The sequence below is a fragment of the Elgaria multicarinata genome, chromosome 13 (genome assembly GCF_023053635.1).
Source record: "Elgaria multicarinata webbii isolate HBS135686 ecotype San Diego chromosome 13, rElgMul1.1.pri, whole genome shotgun sequence".
Lineage (NCBI taxonomy): Eukaryota > Metazoa > Chordata > Lepidosauria > Squamata > Anguidae > Elgaria > Elgaria multicarinata.
The window spans coordinates 17492022-17511370 of NC_086183.1; positions in this window are offsets into that span (position 1 = coordinate 17492022).

Here is a 19349-nt window from a genome sequence, read left to right on the forward strand (position 1 = left end):
TGGATGACTTTCAACGCTAGAGCTCAAGGACATTGACAAGGAGCTTGGACTGGTTCATATGACCACCTACATTTTGGATCCTTGCCCCTTGTGACTTCTTAAATCTGGCAAGGAGGGAACAGACGTTTAGGCCAGGGCGGTGATCAATGCCTCCTTGCAAGAGGGAATAGTCCCAGGCCACCTGAAAGTGTTGGTGGTGAGACCACTCCTGATGAGATCCTCCCTGGAACAGGAATCTCTTAACAACTTTGGGATGGTGGTGAATGTTCTTTTCCTGGGCAAAGTCCTTGAGCATGTGGATGCCAACCTGCTCCAGATACTCTTGGATGAGATCCATTATTAGGATCCATTTCAGTCTAGATTCAGACCAGGTTTTGTCACTGAAACAGTCTTGGTTGCCCTGCATGATGATCTATGTCTGGAGACAGAGAGGCAATGTGTGACCCTATTGATTCTCCTTGATCTCTCAGCAGCTTTCAATATCATCCACCATGGCATCCTTCTGAGGTGATGGTCTGAGCTGGGAGTGGGGAGTGCTGAACTGTAGTGGTTTTGCTCCTACTTAGATGTCTGGCTCCAGAAGCTTGTGCTTGGGGGATATTGCTTGGCCCCATGGATTCTTCAGCATGGGGTTCCATAGGGACATATTTGTCTCCTATAGTATTTAATATTTACATGAAACTACTGAGCGGGGTCATCTATAGTCTTGGATGCTGATGACATTAAGAACATAAGAAGAGCCCTGATGGATCAGAGCAAGGGTCCATCTAGTCCAGCACACTGTTCATGCAGTGGCCAACCAGCTGTCAACCAGCGAACCACAAGCAGGACATGGTGCAACAGCACCCTCCCACCCATGTTCCCCAACAACTAGTGCGTACAGGCCTACTGCCTCTGATACTAGAAGCTGCACTTACCCATCAGGACTAGTAGCCATTGATAGCCTTCTCCTCCAGGAATTTATCCCACTCTCTTTTAAAGCCATCCAAATTGGTGGCCATCCCCACAACTTGTGGTACTGAATTCCAGAGTTGAACTATGTACTATGTGAAGAAGTACATTCTTTTATCTGTCCTGAATCTCCCACCCATCAGCTTCATGGGATGACCCTGGGTTCTAGTATTATGGGAGAGGAAGAAAAATGTCTCCCTATTCTCCACACCATGCATAATTTTGTACACCTCTATCATGTCTCCCCTCAACCACCATTTTTTCCAAGCTGAACAATCCCAGCTGCGGTAACCTTCCAGACCCTTGATCGTTTTAGTTGCCCTTTTCTGCACTTTCCCCAGTTCTGCTTCCCCTTTCATCTAGGTGAGGCTGTGGATCTGTGAAATGTTGCCTAGCGGCAACAATGGGCTGGATGAGGGCTAACAAACTGAAGTTCAATGCAGACAAGACTGAGATGCTGCTAGTGGGTGGTTCTATTGACTGGATGGAGGATGCTCAACCTGTTCTAGATAGGGTTGCGATACTCTAAAAGGAGTAGGCTTGTACCTTGATTCCCCACCCCCCCGATGGAGTCATCATAGTCACTCAGTGGCCTCTGTGCCATGGAGTGCCTTCTTCTGGCTTTGGCTGGTGGCCCACCTATGCCCCTTTCTGGACAGGGATCATCTGGTTTCAATAGCCTTTGCATCTCCGTGGAAAGTGGTGGGCTCAGAAAGGTATATTTAGATCAGCTTTCTCCAGCCCGAATCCTTCCACATTTTAGACTACAGTTCCCATCAGCCCCAGCCAGCATGGCCAATGGTCACATCTTCTGGAGGGAGCCTGGCTCGAGTAGGCCAATTTAGATCAAGGTAGACTAGTAATTCCATCCTTAGCAGTAAGAATGACTCATGTATATAATGTATATAATGACTGCACTGGCTGCGTATTCGCTACCAGGCCAGGTTGAAGGTTCTGGTACTTGTGTACAAAGCCCTAAACAACTTGGGACCAGGATACCTGAGAGAGCGCCTTCTCCCTTCCCAACCTGCCCGGTCACTGAGGTCATCCGAGGGCCTGCTCCTGGTGGTTCCACCTAGATCCATCCTCCGATTGGAATCCACCAGGGGAAGAGCCTTCAGCGTGGCAGCGCCCCTCCTGTGGAATTCCCTGCCTCTGGAGGTCAGACAGGCTCCAACCTTGTACTCCTTTCGGCGCCTCCTGAAAACCTCTTTATTCCAAGAAGCCTTTCTTTAACATGCAGCCTTGGATTTCTGCGTTGTTGTTGTTTTGCTTCTTTTTAAATTTTGTTTTAACTATTTTATTCTGTTTTTATTTTCATTTTACCTTGTACACCGCTCCGAAATTTTTTCAATGAGGAGCGGTATATAAATATTCTAAATAAATAAATAAATAATAAATAATAAATAAAATAAATAAATAATACTGCTGACAAGTTGGACGTAACAAAATGTTGCCGTTTGATGTCCTGCTTTTTGGGTTCCAGGAGGCAAACTCCATTCCCTCCCCTGCTCACTTTTCTACCTCCCCCTCAACAGTCAGTTACCCTTTGGCATCAGTTCCCAGGGGGGCCACTCCCTATTAGGTTTTCCCCTCCAAGATATTTGTTGTTCCATTGAGGTTTTCCCCAAGCCTGCTGATATCTCCCTCTTGTGCATGGGTGCTGCTGTTTTGGCTACATTAGCAACGGCACTCACAGTCTGACCATCAGAAATAGAGGGAGTGATTGCTGTGGCAGACTGAAAGAGACAGCAGGCGACATGTGGCAGGATGCCAGTCGACAGCAGGCGACGGCAGGACAGCCAGGGAAACAAGAGTGGCCGGATACGGAGATCCGTCCTGTGAGTTAGAAAGAAAGCGGCTCTTGGCACGAGCAAGAGGCAGGTGATTTGGAAGAAAACAGCCAAGTCTGGTTAGAGATAAAAATCTGGATGGGACAATAATAGAGGATAAAAATATACAGAGCGAAAGAGAAAGAGCCCAGAATGAAAGGGAGGGGAGTCCCTTGAAAAGATAAAGATGATAGTCCTAAAATTGCCTAAATTCCTCTAAAGCAATGGAGGTTGCAATGTGATGTTCAATGGGGTTTTCCCCCCCCCCCCACAGTTTTGTAAAGATCTTATTGAGATTGGAGAATGTTATCATAAAGCTCTGATAAAATGGAATATATCTATATTTTAATCTGTATTTTATTATTGTGAGCTGCCTTGAGTACCTGTTTTGGAAGGAAGGCGGCATATAAATTAAGTAATAAAAATATAATCTTTCTCTCTCTCTCTTTCTCTCTCTCTCTCTCTCTCTCTCTGTGTGTGTGTGTGTGTGTAGGCAGGCTGGCTGGCTCTGGATACAAAACAAAGTGGAAATGATTCAGTCTTACATTAGGGTTGAAGGGATGCCCAGAGAAATTATTTCCCCTTAGGAGCATCCTTCTCTCTGTGCATCCATTTCATTCCAATGGGACATGGAAGTTCATTGGAGACATTTTCAGGCCAAGGGTTTTGTGAGTGTCGGATGCAAATGGACCAGGTTGCAACAAAGTGAGGACTTTGCTGCTTGCCACTTGGACTATCGCTAATCTAAAGAGGCTGGGTTGGATTCAGACCGACAGCACAATCTTATACATATCTACTTGGAATAAGCATCTTTGGAGTTCAATGGGGGTAAGTATGGGGTGGTGGTGGTAGGGGTGGCGGTGGTTTTGAAGCCAGTCGAGGCTGATGGCTTGGTTTTTGGTAGGGCTGTGGAACCACTCTGGGTTTCACTCAGAACCAGGCAGAACTCTAAAGGAAGTATCTAATGTGATGAACCTATTTGGGGGATAGGGGTCAACCTCTTGGATGGCTCCTTTAGAGTCCTGACTGAAATCCAGAATGGATTCACAGCCCCACCAGGTTCAAAGCCACCAGCCTCCGCTTGGTGCAGCTGAAGTCATCCCTTTTTCAGATGTCCCCCCCCACCACCACTACCAAGGGCCAAATTTGATTTTGGAGAAGCTCTCAGGAAGCTAAGAGGAACCCCAGAGGGCTGGATTGGGGACCTAGGAAGCTGGATTTGATTCCTAGGTCTAATGTTCCCCGTCTCTGCCCTACCAGCTGTTGGGAAGGCAATGAAAAGGTCTCCTTTTCATAGTTTTCCCTAGTAATGTGTGGGCTTTGGAAGATCCAATCTGTCTGCAATTTGTGGATGGTCAGGTGCCTTTTGTTCCATCATCTGTTCATTGACAGAATTGGACCCACCCACACACCCCAAATTGCAATTTTCATGCTTTAGCCTATGGGGGAAATACATATTTTTCGCTGGCGGTTTTTTAAAATATGTATTTTTCTTCAATTAAATTTGCAAAAAATTCAGGAAAGTAAAACCATACACATACCCAAACTCACAAAATACTACCAGCCTGCAAGTCTGCGAAACCTGTGCAACTTGGGAAAAGCTGGTCCACTGTGGAACCTGCAAATTGGGTCCATAGAAATACAAACTCATTTGATTCTGTTGCAGATTTCTCCGACAGTTCTAGCTTTCCTCAAACTTTTTACAGAGGTTGTTGCCTTTACAGCCCAATGTGACCAACAAATAATCTCTGTAAAATGTTTTGGGAAAATAAAATAAAAGGGACCTGTTGATCCCTTTCCCGGCACCTGATCAGTGTCCATTTCCCCACCCACATTATCATACAATCATAGAATAGTAGAGTTGGAAGGGGCCTACAAGGTCAGAAGGGGCAGAACAGGCCCAGGGCTCACCTTTCTACCCTAATTTGAAGATCTGCTATTCATAGAATCATAGAATAGCAGAGTTGGAAGGGGCCTACAAGGCCATCGAGTCCAACCCCCTGCTCAATGCAGGAATCCACCCTAAAGCATCCCCGACAGATGCTTGTCCAGCTGCCTCTTGAATGCCTCTAGTGTGGGAGAGCCCACAACCTCCCTAGGTAACTGGTTCCAGTGTCGTACTGCTCTAACAGTTAGGAAGTTTTACCTGATGTCCAGCTGGAATCTGGCTTCCTTTAACTTGAGCCCGTTATTCCGTGTCCTGTACTCTGGAATGATGGAGAGGAGATCCTGGCCCTCCTCTGTGTGACAACCTCTCAAGTATTTGAAGAGTGCTATCATGTCCCCCTCAACCTTAACCAGGTGATGGTGGCAGTGTGATAGCAGCAGGTGAGGGACCCTTTTTCCTTTTTCACTTTTTATAGTCAGGTTGGATGTGCTGCAGAGCAAAGATCCAGTCAGTTTCACCTGTCATCTTCATTGCTCAACAACATCACATCTCTCCCAACGCCATGTCTGGTTTGGCCCTAGGTCTGAATGTTTCATTTTTCAATGGGCTGGAAACCTGCTGCTATTCAACTGCTGTAACAAAGCATGCGTAGGTTGGGGGGAAAAGCTGTTACTTTGGACATCTGAGATGGAGGAGATAATTATATTGAATTTATAGTTTCTTGCCCAGTATTCCTGCCTCCTATTAATTGCTCTCATTAAACTTAGAAAACGTATTCTATACAATTTTTAATAAACCCAGTTTACAAAAAAACTGCAGTGTTTTAAAGATGAGATTTTCCCATAGTGCCAAGTTCACTCTAGTACCACTTTTCCCCACAAATGAGAATTTCAAAGAAGGACATTCTGTGTTTTATTTAGGCAGATTTAAATTGCTTCTGGCTTTTTCATTGAGATGCTCAACCCAACCCTCCAAGCAGTGAGATGTTTCAGGGGTGCAACGTTTACCTGGGTTTGGTTCCCTTTGGAAGGATTTCACTGGAGGCTGAAGGCATTTTGTAATATTTGCATATATTTACAAATATGTAGGTTGGGCATAGTTGGAGGCTCAGCTTAAACACACCATTAGATCATCCAAAAGCCACTGCTCTAGCATCAAATCTCCAGGAAGACACTGGCCCCTAACAGAAGACACCTTAAACCACGGCTTTAAACATGATGGTTAAGCCAGAAAGCCAGGCCATGTTCAGAAGACATCTTAAACCACAGCTTTAACCATGGTGAATAAGTCTTTTTGCCTTAGTCACTATGGTTAAAGCTATGGTTTAAGGTGTCTTCTGAATGGGGCCCGGCTTTCTGGCTTAACCACCATGGTTAAAGTAGGGTGACCAACTGTCAGGATTTCCCCGGATTTGTCCTGGTTTTTGTTCTTTCCATGGTGTCAGGGGGGATTTTCTATAATTTTCAATAATGTCCTGGAATGACACACCTTCCTCTTTAAGTCTGCCATTAGCATGGCAGGAGGGAATGACATGCTTTCTTGAGGCACATCATTCCCCCAACCCGAGCTCCAGTTGAGGTCTTAAAGGGGAAAGTGGGTCATTTGTGGACATTATAGAAAAGGCCCCAATTGGAGTGGATGGTGGTGGTGCAGAATGAAATCCTTTCCCCTCCTCCACTCCAATCGGGTTCTTTAAGGTGGAGGGGGAATAACGTACTTTCTGCAGGACTCAGAAAGCTGCTTCCCCCCCCACACACTAGGTGTCCTCTTTTTTGGTTTCTCAAATATGGTCACCCTAGTTAAAGCCGTGGTTTAAGGTGTCTTCTGAACACGGCTATAGTCTGACTTTTCTGACTTTTTCTAACCCCAAACTCAAAAGTGCAGTCTTCTACACAGACACAAGCCCCTCTCCCCGACCAAGGAATGGAGAGAGAAAGAAAGGCATGGCCTTGGCCTAGACCAGCAATGCAGATCCTCTTTCAGCCCCCATATGCCAAGCTCATTTTCAGAGAAGCTCTTGGAAGTTGCATTCCAACGTTTGGTGAGGGCAAAGAAAAAAGGAGGCAGGGCTGACTCCCACAAAATACCAGCATATTTCAGCTCAATACTCTTCCTTCCAGGAACTAACCCAAAGGAGAGGCATTTTAGAATGGACAACAAACTACACAAAACCCAGGAAAACACCAAATGATCTGTGGTCAGGGGAAAGGGTGTGTGGCCTTCTGGGGAACCCCAGAGGTCCAAATTTGGCCCATGGGACCAAGGTTGTGCACCCCTGGCCTGTAATTTCCTTAATAAAAGAGATACTTGCCAGCGCTTTTAAGCAGTGGAGGCTGGTGGCTCTGATATCAGTGGGCTGCAAATCCATTCTGGGTTTCAGTCAGAACCAGCCAGAATTCTAAAGGCATTATCAAAGGTGCTGAACCTGTTTTGATGATAGGTTTCTGCACCTTGGATAACTTGGATGTTTTCGAAGGGAGAGCATCCATGCGTCTCTAGCCCTGGTAGGCTTTGGTACAAACTGCAGTTCTGTTTGCATCTAGTTTGATTTAACCTCATCAGGTCTGCATGCAGGTCTCCTGTGCTCCATCTAAAGACTGCTACAAATTGCAGACTCCAGGGCTTTCCCATTATGCCATGACATACCTTTCTATTTCTCCCTAGCTCTTGGTGTTGTATTTATTTATTTATTTATTTATTTATTTATTTATTTATTTATTTATTTATTTATTTATTGAGTTTATATACTGCCCCATAGCTGAAGCTCTCTGGGTGGTTTACAAATATCTGCCCCTGAAATACAACAAGTGGGAGACGGAAAGGGCAGAGCAGTGAATCATGCAGAGACATAGCAGCAGCCTCCAGTGTAGCTGAGTTTTTGGTGTTCATAGGACATTTATGTCAATATTTAACATCAACAACAACAGCTTCTGTGTGTTCAGAGGTCTTGCATGGCACAGTGGGGTGCCATTGCTCAGGTTGGGCATTAGTGAATGCTGGGTGTCCACTCTTTCCAATAAGTAGAGGAAGGCTTTCGTAGAATGTGAGGGCATTTTACTTAAATCCAGCCTCAAGAAAAGTTGTGTGGAACTCAAAAGCTTGTTCACAATTTGGTGACACTTTACGTGGTCTTCTTCTTCGTTCTTCTTTCTTCTTCTTCTTCTTCTTCTTCTTCTTCTTCTTCTTCTTCTTCTTCTTCTTCTTCTTCTTCTTCTTCTTCTTCTCCAGCATTTTTATCTGCAGTCTTTTATATCATATCATAAGACCTTTTATCAGCTTAGGTTGATATACCAACTACGCCCTTATCTGGATAGAGATAGCCTAGCTACAGTTATCCATGCTCTGATAACCTCTCGTTTGGATTACTGCAATGCGTTATACGTGGGGCTGCCTTTGAAAATGGTCCGGAAGCTTCAACTGGTACAAAAACAGGGCAGCCCCTTTACTAACAGGGACTGGCCGGCGAGATCACATTACGCCAGTCCTTTTCCAGCTTCATTGGCTGCCAGTCCAGGTCTGGGCCCGATTCAAAGTGCTGGTATTGACATTGAAAGCCCTAAATGGTTTGGGGCCAGGTTATCTGAAGGAACACCTCCTCCCATACATACCTGCCTGGACCTTAAGATCATCTACAGGGGCCCTTCTTCGTGAGCCCCTGCCAAAGGAAGTGAGGCAGGTGGCTATTAGGAGGGCTTTCTCCTTTGTGGCACCCCGGTTGTGGAATGAGCTCCCCAGAGAGGTCTGCCTGGTGCCTACACTGTACTCTTTTCATCGCCAGCTGAAGACCTTTTTATTCCCTAAGTATTTTAACACTTAATTTTAACTTAAATTTAAATTTTACTGTTCTAATCTCTGTATTTTAATCTTATATCAATTTTGCTGCATTGTTTTATCCTGGTTGTGCTTTTTATACTGCATTTTGTATTTGTGTTTTTAACCTGTTGGTTGTTTTATTATGGTTTAATTTTTGTGAACCGCCCAGAGAGCTTTGGCTATTGGGCAGTAGAAAAATGTAATAAATAAATAAATAAATAAATAAACTAATAGCAAATGCATTCTCTGAGGGCCACCCCTTACATAGTGGAAATGACACTGCCATGACACAAGAAGGAAGAATCCAAAAGGTTGGGGGAACCTCAAACTTTGCAGAAGTCCCCTGAAAAACATCTTAATACATCTTTTATATTGTATTTTTACATTATGGTTTTATACTGTTGTTTTATACTTTGAATGGTTTTAATTTTTGTGAACCGCCCAGAGAGCTCCAGCTATTGGGCGGTATAGAAATGTAATAAATAAATAAATAAATAAATTAAGGGGGACCCCCAAAATGAGGATGGGGCATTATTATTATTATTTATTTATATAGCACCATCAATGTACATGGGCATGTTCAATGTCTGTTGGGGCAAGAGAGCAAGAAAACCAGGGAGGAATGTAATGGAGTATTCTGGAATGGGCATGGCTCACTGGGTGGAATCCTGAACAGAAGCATGCTGTCTGCCTTGTGGCATTTTGTTTCATGTCCCACTTGATTTGTGCCTTGGAACTTTACAGCCGTATGTGCAATCCATGTGCTTCCTTGTAACTTCAGCATACATTTCTCAACACCCTCTCCCATATTTCTACCCACTCAAGTCCTTGATTTCCATTCTACTCTCCAGCACTTATACCTAATACTCCAGACCATTATGGAAAGGGATGATACTGAAAGAGAAAGAAAAAGGAGTACAATTTTGTTTTAAACTGAACAGCAAATGAGAAAAGCATAGCATGTATTGTTGTGACAATAGTACGAAAGTGCATTTTGAATGCCAGCCAGCAAAGACACCTGATGGTGCCTTTGAGGAGAAACATGTGATTCAAATTGATGTTTTACACACGAAATCTATTTGCAGGAAGGGGATTGAGCCATAATTACTCCAGTCCTGTTTGGTCTGCATTGGCTGCCTGTTTGGTTCCAGGTCCCAATGTAAATTGCTGTTTTTGACTTTTAAAGCTCTAAATGTCTCTTTTTGGCAGTGGAGGCTGGTGTCTCCGATGTCAGTGGGGATGTGAGTCCACTCCGGGTTTCAGTCAGAACCAGTCAGAACTCTAAAGGAGCTACCCAAGGTGCTGAGCACAACCCCCAAAATAGTTTCAACACCTTGGATAGCTCCGTTAGAGTTCTGATTGGTTCTGACTGTAACCCAGAGTGGATTCACCGTCCCACTGACATCGGAGCCACCAGCCTCCACTGGCTTTAGGTGATGGCTCAGGGGAGGGGGAACAGAGCAAGGCTGCTGTCAGGAGCTGATTCAGGACCAGGGCCAGCTGTGCAGGTATCAACCAGGGACTTTGGGTTCAGTTTCAGGACCATGGAGAGAGCAACACTGCACTTGAAATACCAGTGCTAACCTTGACCAGGCTTTAGAATCAGTCCAGGATAGCTTGACGCTCCACCCTCTCAAGTGCTTTATCTGGCTGCTTTATGCCCTTTTCTGTGACATTTTCTCTAGTTTGTTGACTTCCCGTGGTGATTGGATGAGCAAGGATTGGGTTGGGGAATGCTCCTCAGGGTCTCCTTACTTGCTGGAGGAGTCAAGGCGTGATAGGCAGTGGCATCTCTTGAGGTCACATGAACAGGACACGGGATCCAAGGCAGAGAGCCCCAGTTGAGAAGCCAGCTATTGAGGACCCTCACTCTAATCTCCAGAACAGAATCCAATCAGTTTGGGCCACATTTTACAATAGCAGAATCACAGGCTTGGAAAGCACCCTGGGAGGTCAACCATCCCAACCCACAATCTAAGATCTGTATTTATTATTATTATTATTATTATTATTATTATTATTATTATTATTATATTTCATGATTTTGCTGTTTTATATTTGCAATGGTGCATTCTGTATTTATTTCTGATGTTCTACGTTGTGACCTGCTTTAGGTTTATTCTGATAAGGAAAGGGAAGAATAATTAATATAGATAGAGATATATTGAAATATAAATGTACTACCTTTTCCGGTGCAGAGCATATGCACGCTAGTACTGCTCAGTATCATAATTTTTTTTTATAGAGGCTGGGCAGGTGGGGCCAGCCTGCTGTTTAGCAACACAAAGTTCTTCACATAGCTCAGAACCTCCAGCATACAAAGTCCTTCTCATAGCTCAGAACCTCCAGCGTGCCACATATGACTGTGTGTCACGCGTTGCCTTAGTGTTTTATATAGTTAGATGGGAATATGAACGACTGGAATGCAAGAATGCTGTCAAGGTTCTTTACGTTGGCAACGTTTTTCCCTGTTCCAGTTTAGAGAAGCTGTCAGGGCCTTCATTCCAGTGGTGGGTAGGGCTGAAGGCAAAAGGGGTAGGTTTAAAAATGTAAAAATAAAATAACAGCATATTGGCGCTTAAAGCTCTTACTGCCAGTTACTAAGCTTTAGGAGATGCATTTCAACCTTTTAGAATGTGGTGGAGATGGGGGGACTGCACGAAAGCTGCACAAACAATTGGTTGATAGAGGAAAGTAGGCGGTCCAGGGAAAGAGGGGCAGAGAGCTAGATTAGGCTGCATTTGGCCCCTGGGGCTGAAGTCCTGCACCCCTGGACTAGGACTGGGAACAAATCAACCGAAGTAGAGCCAGCAGTCCTGACCTAGAGCATAAATTTGGCCCAGCCCAATTCCTGAGAGATAACAATTGTCGTTCCTTCTTTAGAAGAGCAAGCCAAGAATAGTCAATAATGGGCAGAGTCGGCTGCCCTTCTAATTCTGTGCTTTGCCCTGGTGGAAAGAGGCTGTTCTTGAAATTACAGCCTGGGTGCATGGAGTACAGACCTCGTCCGGTCCAAACCAGTGCAGCATCTTCTTAACCCAAACAGCATTGCTGTCATCCCAGCAAGGTCAGCTATTAAGATACAATTGCACTCCTTTCCAGGCGGTCTGTAATCACACACTTTGCCTTTGAAAACATTTATCCTTGGAATGGAAGTGACAGTCTTGGAGTCCAGAGCATTTGCAATCACCGAGAGGCCTATATTTTCCCCCCTCCAAATGACTGTACTTGGAGAGAGATTACTTCATTTTATCTTGAGTGGTCCCCCCCCACCAACACCTTGTGTCAAGTTTCTAGAGTGCTGATCCTGGTAGGGAAGATCAGGGTTTGAGAGAGAACTTGGGGGGAATCTAATCTCCACACAAAATCATAAAACTGGAAGGGACCTCGGTCAACTAGTCCAGCCCCCTATCAAAGGATATGTGCTGTAGCATACCTAATAAGTGGCCTGTTCCAAAATGACAACAACAAGAGTAATAATTTTACATTTCTATACTACCCAATAGCCAAAGCTCTATGCTCAGCCCCTGAATGGGGACGGGCAACTCTATCAGGACTGGCTTCTCTCCATTTCTTGTTTCCGCCATCTGTCTTAAGTTCATTCCATCCTGTTTCTGCATCAATTTGCAACTTGTTTTTGAATGTCAGCATGAAAATCCCTTTGCATCTTTGTGGGCATTTCCCGCGATACATGCATTTTGCATGCAACTTGGCCTAATATATGCATTTCTTTTTGCAAGCAGTTTCTCTTAATACGATGCTGCTTCGTGCATTTGCTTCCCTCTAATATATGCATTTTTGTAGGCATTTCATCCCGCCCCCACCCCCAGAGAACCAGCTGCAGAATCCTGAAAAGTGCTGAAGAACAACTGCATTCCAGTTCGCATATTGATTTGGAGAGGGCAAAGTTCTGCTTGGAAATGAAAACTGAACGAAATTCACTCCCTTTCCCTACCTATGACAGTAACTCTGTGTGCATCGCTGTTATCCAACCTCCCCACCCTGCAAAATAAATAAATAAACAAATAAATAAATAAATAAAAATAGTGAAAGGGCTGGAAGATTAATGTCCTTCGCTCAACCTTTCCATGCAACGTTGTTAAAATTGGGATATTACAGTGGGGTGGTGGGGGTTTCATGCAATAATGCCAATTGGGGTGCTAAATGCTTTCAAGAGGGCTACATGGAATACACAACCCAGTGTGTGTGAAGTCCGTAGGCTTTTCTTTCTCCCTCTTTTTAAACTGTAATCACACAGGGGCTCAACAAGCCCTCGGCAGCTCATCCTACTTCATTACAATTCAGGTTAATTAAAATGTTCATCTCGACAGGCCCACTGTGGGAGAAAAAACACAATTAACGCCCCCCCCCTGCACTTCATTAAATTGCATCCCGGCAGGAATTGCAGGAGAAAGATGACATGTCGCCACTGTTGCTGCCACCACGGTTGGAATTGTTATAAATAGGCCGGAGGTTCACAGCCCTTTCCTCCCTGCAACTGAAAATCCATGAGCTGCGCTGTAAAGTCAAGGTGTAAAACCGACGCTGCTGTTGCGGCGTTCTGAACTCCTGTGGAGTTGCTTGGTGTGGCTGAACCTTATGCATATGCCACATTTGAGGAGGCCCAGGGCAGTCCTAAATAAATAAATAAATAAGAAAATAAATACATACAAAAAGAGCTTTCTGGGTGGTTCACAAAAATTAAAACCTTAAGATACAGCATAAAGTATAAAATATGGAAGCTTAAAATAGATTAAAAATAGCAGAGTTAAAAGATTAGGATAGTGAAATGTTCAAATACTGGGGAAATAAAATAAAAAGTCTTCACCTGGCATCGGAAGGAGTACACCATAGGAGCTAGATGAACCTCTCTAGGGAGCCCATTCCACAGGTGGGGGTGCCACAGCTGAAAAGGCCCTCTTCTTGGTAGTTTTCAGGTACCTGAGAAGATCTTCTCTTTTCTTGTTCCCCCAAGTTAGTCATGCCCTCCAATAATTCACAGAAGAAAATAGGGGCCTGTTTGTAACATAGGATCACTTTGTATGCCCTCCTCCAGGTGGGTTGAACCTCTTTCAGCCTGATGGCCTAATTCGAGTGATGGGTGAGGCTTTGATATCTACGGAGGCTGTCCACATGGGCCAGAAGGCTGTAAAATCCACTTTCTGGCTCAAGTGGAGAGCCCTTACAGATACAGATGGTTCTCCTCTTCAGACAGTCACCCCCCACTGCCAACCTGGCTTTTAGAACCAACGACAAACCCAAGAAGAAACTGGGACATGAAAAAAGTTAATGTTTGAATCTGGGCAGCTTCTTCCCTAGAGTTGGGGCCACCACAGAGAACGCCCTGTTTCATAGCTCCAATGATTTAACCTCATAGAAATGTACAATTTTGGACAAGACCTCCTTGACTGTTCTTAATGGGGGGGGGGGGCTCTTCCAGGCAGGCATTTCCTAAGATATGCGGGATCCACCCATTAAAGTGATATAAGGACTAGCCTCTTGAATTGCACCTATAAGAAGTTTATATGTTTCAGTGTATAAACTGAAGATCTTAATGATATAGGGCAGGATATAAATGTTTTAAATAAATAAATAAATAAATAAATAAATAAACTAGGGATAAATAAATAAACTGTGCTCCGCTTCTAATCGGACTGGCGAATTAGAAGAAGAGCGGGGTGCTTCGCCTCCCCTTAAGGCGGAGGCGAAGAGGATTGGGGGGCCGGCGGAGCGTGGCGAAGAGGATCGAGGTGAAGGCGGATCCTTCGCCTCGATCCGGAGCTCTGCCGGAAAGGTAAGTGGGGTTTACCGGGCCCTGCCGCTGTCGCTGTCGCACTTCCTGGTTGAACAGCGGGCTCAATTGAAGAAGCCGACGGACCACGGACGGAGGCAGGTAAGGCCCCCCTCCCCCTTGGTCCCTTACCGGGCTCTGCCGCCGTCACCGCACGGGCGGCGACGGCAGCAAGGCCCGGTAAACTCCCCCGCCCTCCTCTCCCGGCCTTACCTGGCACCACTCCCCTCCACTGCGGAGCTCCGATTCGGAGCCGGAGCTCCGCAGTGAAGAGGAGCGGAGTATGGGCGGAGCGGCGCGGAGCGGGCCGATCCGAAATTTTCGGATCGGCCCGTGGGGCAGAGCGGGGGGGTCCGTGCACACCCCTAAAATAAACTTAGCAATAGTATATAAACTTAGCAGTTTATAAACTTTGCAGCATTTGAGTGCCATTTAGCCTAAAAGTTCTGCCTCAGCTCAGAATGTAATCTGAACCAAGGCACCTCCCTCTCTGGCATCTGAAATGCTGTGACAACAATATCCCAACACCAGAGACTCTGGGGCATGTAATTTTCCCAGGGCACCTGTGCCTTTAGTATAGATCAGGCATGCTGGAATCTCTCTCTCTCTCTCTCTCTCTGGGCTCCTTGGGCCTGTGACACTGTTCTTTCAATACCTTGAACTGAGATTTCTTTTATCACTACAGCTTGAGGTATACCATAAATTCTTCTTCTTTTTTTTATCAGCATGAGAGCTGATTCCAACAATATCATTATTTCGTTCAATCCCTTCTTGAACATTTCGTGCGATCTTGGCATTTAGAAAAGAGACGAAAAGAGACATGTTCTGCCCACAGACTGTCAGTAACTATAAGTTACTGCTGGGATGAAAATAGCTGTCCTCAGTCACATCATTCACTTACTCAGGGCATGCTCCTTGCCTCCACTGGATCAGCTGTTGTGGAGGGGAGCTGTGACAGGTCCCTTTGCTCAGCTCTGTGCTGACAATCAGCTTCTGTGACTCCTGCTCCACTCAGCCTCACTATTAAGTCCCTGTTCTGTGGCAGCAGAAAAGTCACACACTGACTGCAACACATTGAGATTTAAATTGCAGCCTTCATCTGTTTGGATGATTTCCTCAAGATATTGCAAAGGAAGCCAGGCACTTTCCTCATTGTTCTTCATGCTCTAAGGATTCGGTGGCATTTCTCATTGTTCCATTCCCTAGATCCCTTTTTCTTTAGGGGGAGGCAGCCTCTGGTCCTTGACTGGGCATCCCTTTAGCAAATTGGCTTGACCAGCATGGTGAAGATGTGCAACCAAATAACGGCTTGGGGCCAGGTTATTTGAAGGAACGCCTCCTCCCATATGTGCCTGCCCGGACCTTAAGATCACCCACAGGGGTCCTTCTCCATGAGTCCCTGCCAAAGGAAGTGAGGCTGATGGCTACTAGGAGGAGGGCTTTCTCTGCTGTGGCACCCCGGCTGTGGCATGAGCTCCCCAGAGAGGTTCGCTTGGCACCTACATTGTTTTCCTTCCGTCGCCAGCTGAAGACCTTTTTATTTTCTCAGTCTTTTAACACCTAATTTAACTTAAATTTAAACTCTGCTGTTTTAATTTCATATTTTAACCTATATCAATTTTTGCTGTGTGGTTTTATCCTGGTCGTGCTTTTTATATTGTATTTTGTATTTGTGTTTTTAAATTGTTGGTTGTTTTATTATGCTCTTCATGGTTTTAATTTTTGTGAACTGCCCAGAGAGCTTTGGCTATTGGGCAGCATAGAAATGAAATAAATAAAATAAAATAAAATAAAATAAATAAACCAGGCTATGCACAGAGCAGGGAAAATAGGGCTGAGTGGCATTTTCATGGGTGTCTGCTGCACAGCCATTTATTTTATGCCCCCTCCCATCTCCTAAGACCTGGTCTCCAGTGAAACAGACAACTCCAGGGGAAATCCTTGTCAGTTTCACAGATGCCAATTTCCTTCTATCACCCTGCTTTCTGGATTGCAGTGAAACTGATAAGATCAAGAGGAGACATTAACTATCGGCAAACATGCTAGTGCCCATATACCAGGATGGTAACCTCTGGCCTGCTGAGGTTCCCCATCTAGCCCACAGGGTTTCAGAGGAGGAACTAGAACCTTCAGAGCATGTTGGTTCTTCAGAAAATGTTGGCACTACTCAAGATGGTCTAGAACAGTGGTTCCCAATTAGCTAAGTACTGCAGACCCCTTGTTTTTCAAATGCCAAGCCATGGACCCCCTACTTTTGAAAAAATTGTTATCTCTTTTTTTTTTTAATTTTTATTCATTTTCAACACTATATAAACATAGATAAACATTTCCAAAATATAACTGAAACTAACACAATAAGAAAAAAAATACATCAAATATCTGCTGCATACATATTGAATAATTGTTGAGTACAAATATCAAAAACTATTACATATGCCTTATCACTCTACAACATCTTCATTCTTAACATAAATGTGCACCCCCCACCTCGGGATCATTCTTGAGTCCAAAATCTAATCATTTCTTCTGCTGGTGGTTTCCCACTTCCCTTAGTAAACACGAACACTAGGAACTGTTTCCACAAAGGGGCAAGAGACATTTTGGTGAAATTTGGTAATTATTATAAAAAAGAGCAAATTATGAAAGAATTGAGATTTAAGAATCAGATATAATATAAAGGCAAACCAGTGTAAATTTACAATGATCTTTCTCAACGTACATTAAATTGGAGAAGTAGTCTTAAACTAATAATGGAAACATTAATGAAGAATGAAATTCCTTATGCATGGGGTTACCCGGTTTTTTTTAAGATTTACATATGGGAGGAGGGAACACAGAGTAACCTCATTGGATCAAGGTAAAGATTTGCTGAAGAGGCTGGGTCTGGATGGGGAAGCAGATGGGGCTGGAGTGGGTGGGGGAGGGAATGAGGCTGGGACATCTGGAGAGTAAGAGAATTGTTAATTATGTTTGGAGATAATTGCAAATAAAAATGCTAATATAGAAACCTGCCGGCCAGGCACAGCACTGCCTCCCCCCTCCCCCTTTAAAGTAGATGGCTGGAGTACTAGACTCACGGGGATATGGGGGGGGGATTAGAGTGGGGGGGTGGGGAGGGGGGGAAGGTAGGGGAGGAGGGATTGGGGTAGGAGGGTGGGGGTTTTATGTATGGAGTTTGTGTTTTTATGTAAGCAAGTTTGAACTGCTGAGCACAAGGGATCGGAAGAGATTTCAAAAGGGTGATTATGGATAAAAAGATAAAGGTATCAACACTCAATGTTAAAGGTTTAGGGGCAGTCGTGAAAAGGAAGAGAATAGAACAAATGCTTAATAAAGAGGGATCAGATATTATAATGATCCAAGAGACACACCAAGGCTCCGAGAATTCGAATATGATAAAATTAAAGTGGCTAGCCTATTATGAAAAGTCATTAGGGACATCAAAAAAAAATGGAGTGGCCACTTTGATTTCAAAAAAAAGTGGGTTTACATTAGAAGAGGTAAAAAAGGATGATAAGGGTAGATATCTTATGTTAAAAGGTAAAATTGAGGGAAAGGTCTATACTTTGATTAATGTTTATGCCCCAAATGAGAGGCATAGAGAGTTTTTTATAAAGTTGTTTAAAGAAATAGAAGAATTTAAGGAGGGGTATGTTATATTAGCGGGGGATTTTAATATGGTTATGGATAATAAAAGAGACAGGTCAAATCCCACTAATGTTGAAAAGAGAAACAATATGACTATATTGAATAAATTAATAAAAGAAAATGATTATTTAGATTCGTGGCGCTTACTTAACGGGAATAGGCCTGGATTCTCATATTTTTCCCCAGTTCATCATACATACTCCAGGATAGATCATATATTTGTTTCAAAAGACTTTGCAACGAGGATTTGTAAAATGGAAATGGGGGTAATAAAAGTAACTGATCATGCCTTGTTAAGTTTAGAATTTACAGTTAAGAAAGATTATAAAGAGGCATATAGATGGAAGTTGAACACAAAGATATTGAAATACAATAAAATAGTAGATAAAATTCGGAAGGAACTGTCGGAGTCATGGGAAATTAATGAAAAAGGAGGAACAGCTGGGTCAGTCATTTGGGACACCATGAAGGCTGTAGCAAGAGGAATCTGTATTAGAGAAACATGTAGTTTAAAAAGACAACAACGTGCAGAACAGGAAAAGTTAGAGATAGAAATTAAAAACTTGGAGGAAAGATATTGGCGAAGTAAAGATAAATATAAATTAGTGGAAATACAAGCTAAGAAGAAACAATTAGAAAATTTAAATATAGAAGAGATTCAAAAGAATTTAATGTATATGAAAAGGGAATATTTTGAAAATAGTGATAAGAACTCGAGGTTGCTTGCCAAGCTCACACAAAAAGAAAAAGGGAGGAATGGGATAGAAACGTTGAAAGATAGCCGAGGGAATTATTGTCATGCAATGAAAGCTAAAATAAAAATTTTTCAGGAATTTTATCAGGAATTGTACAAGGGTAAAGAAATTCAACAAGAAAAGGTGGAGGAGTATATTGGAAGGTTTATAAAGAAGGAAATAAAATCAGAATATAAGGAGTTAATGGAGTCAGTAATAACTCAAAGAGAAGTTGAAGAGGTTATTGATAAGTTAAAAGTGGGTAAATCACCAGGAGCAGATGGTTTGGGTCCAGAATATTATAAGGTCTTCAAAGATTGTCTAGTTCCAAAATTAATGGAACTTTATAATAGGATATTATCAGGAGAGAAGATACCTGAATCATGGGAACATTCAGTGATAATTCTGATCCCAAAACCAGATAAAGATTTGACTAATCCCGATTCTTATAGACCTATTTCTTTAATAAATCAGGATGCTAAAATTTTTACATCTATTATGGCCAAACGATTAAATAAATTCTTGGCAGAATATATAGGAGCAGATCAATGTGGGTTTGTGGTAGGAAGACATATGCATAATTTAGTGGGTAGAGTTTTAAATGTAATAAATGTAATAAAAAAAGCAAATATTAAGGCAGGTATTATGGCATTAGATATTTTTAAAGCTTTTGATTGTGTGAGCTGGCAGGC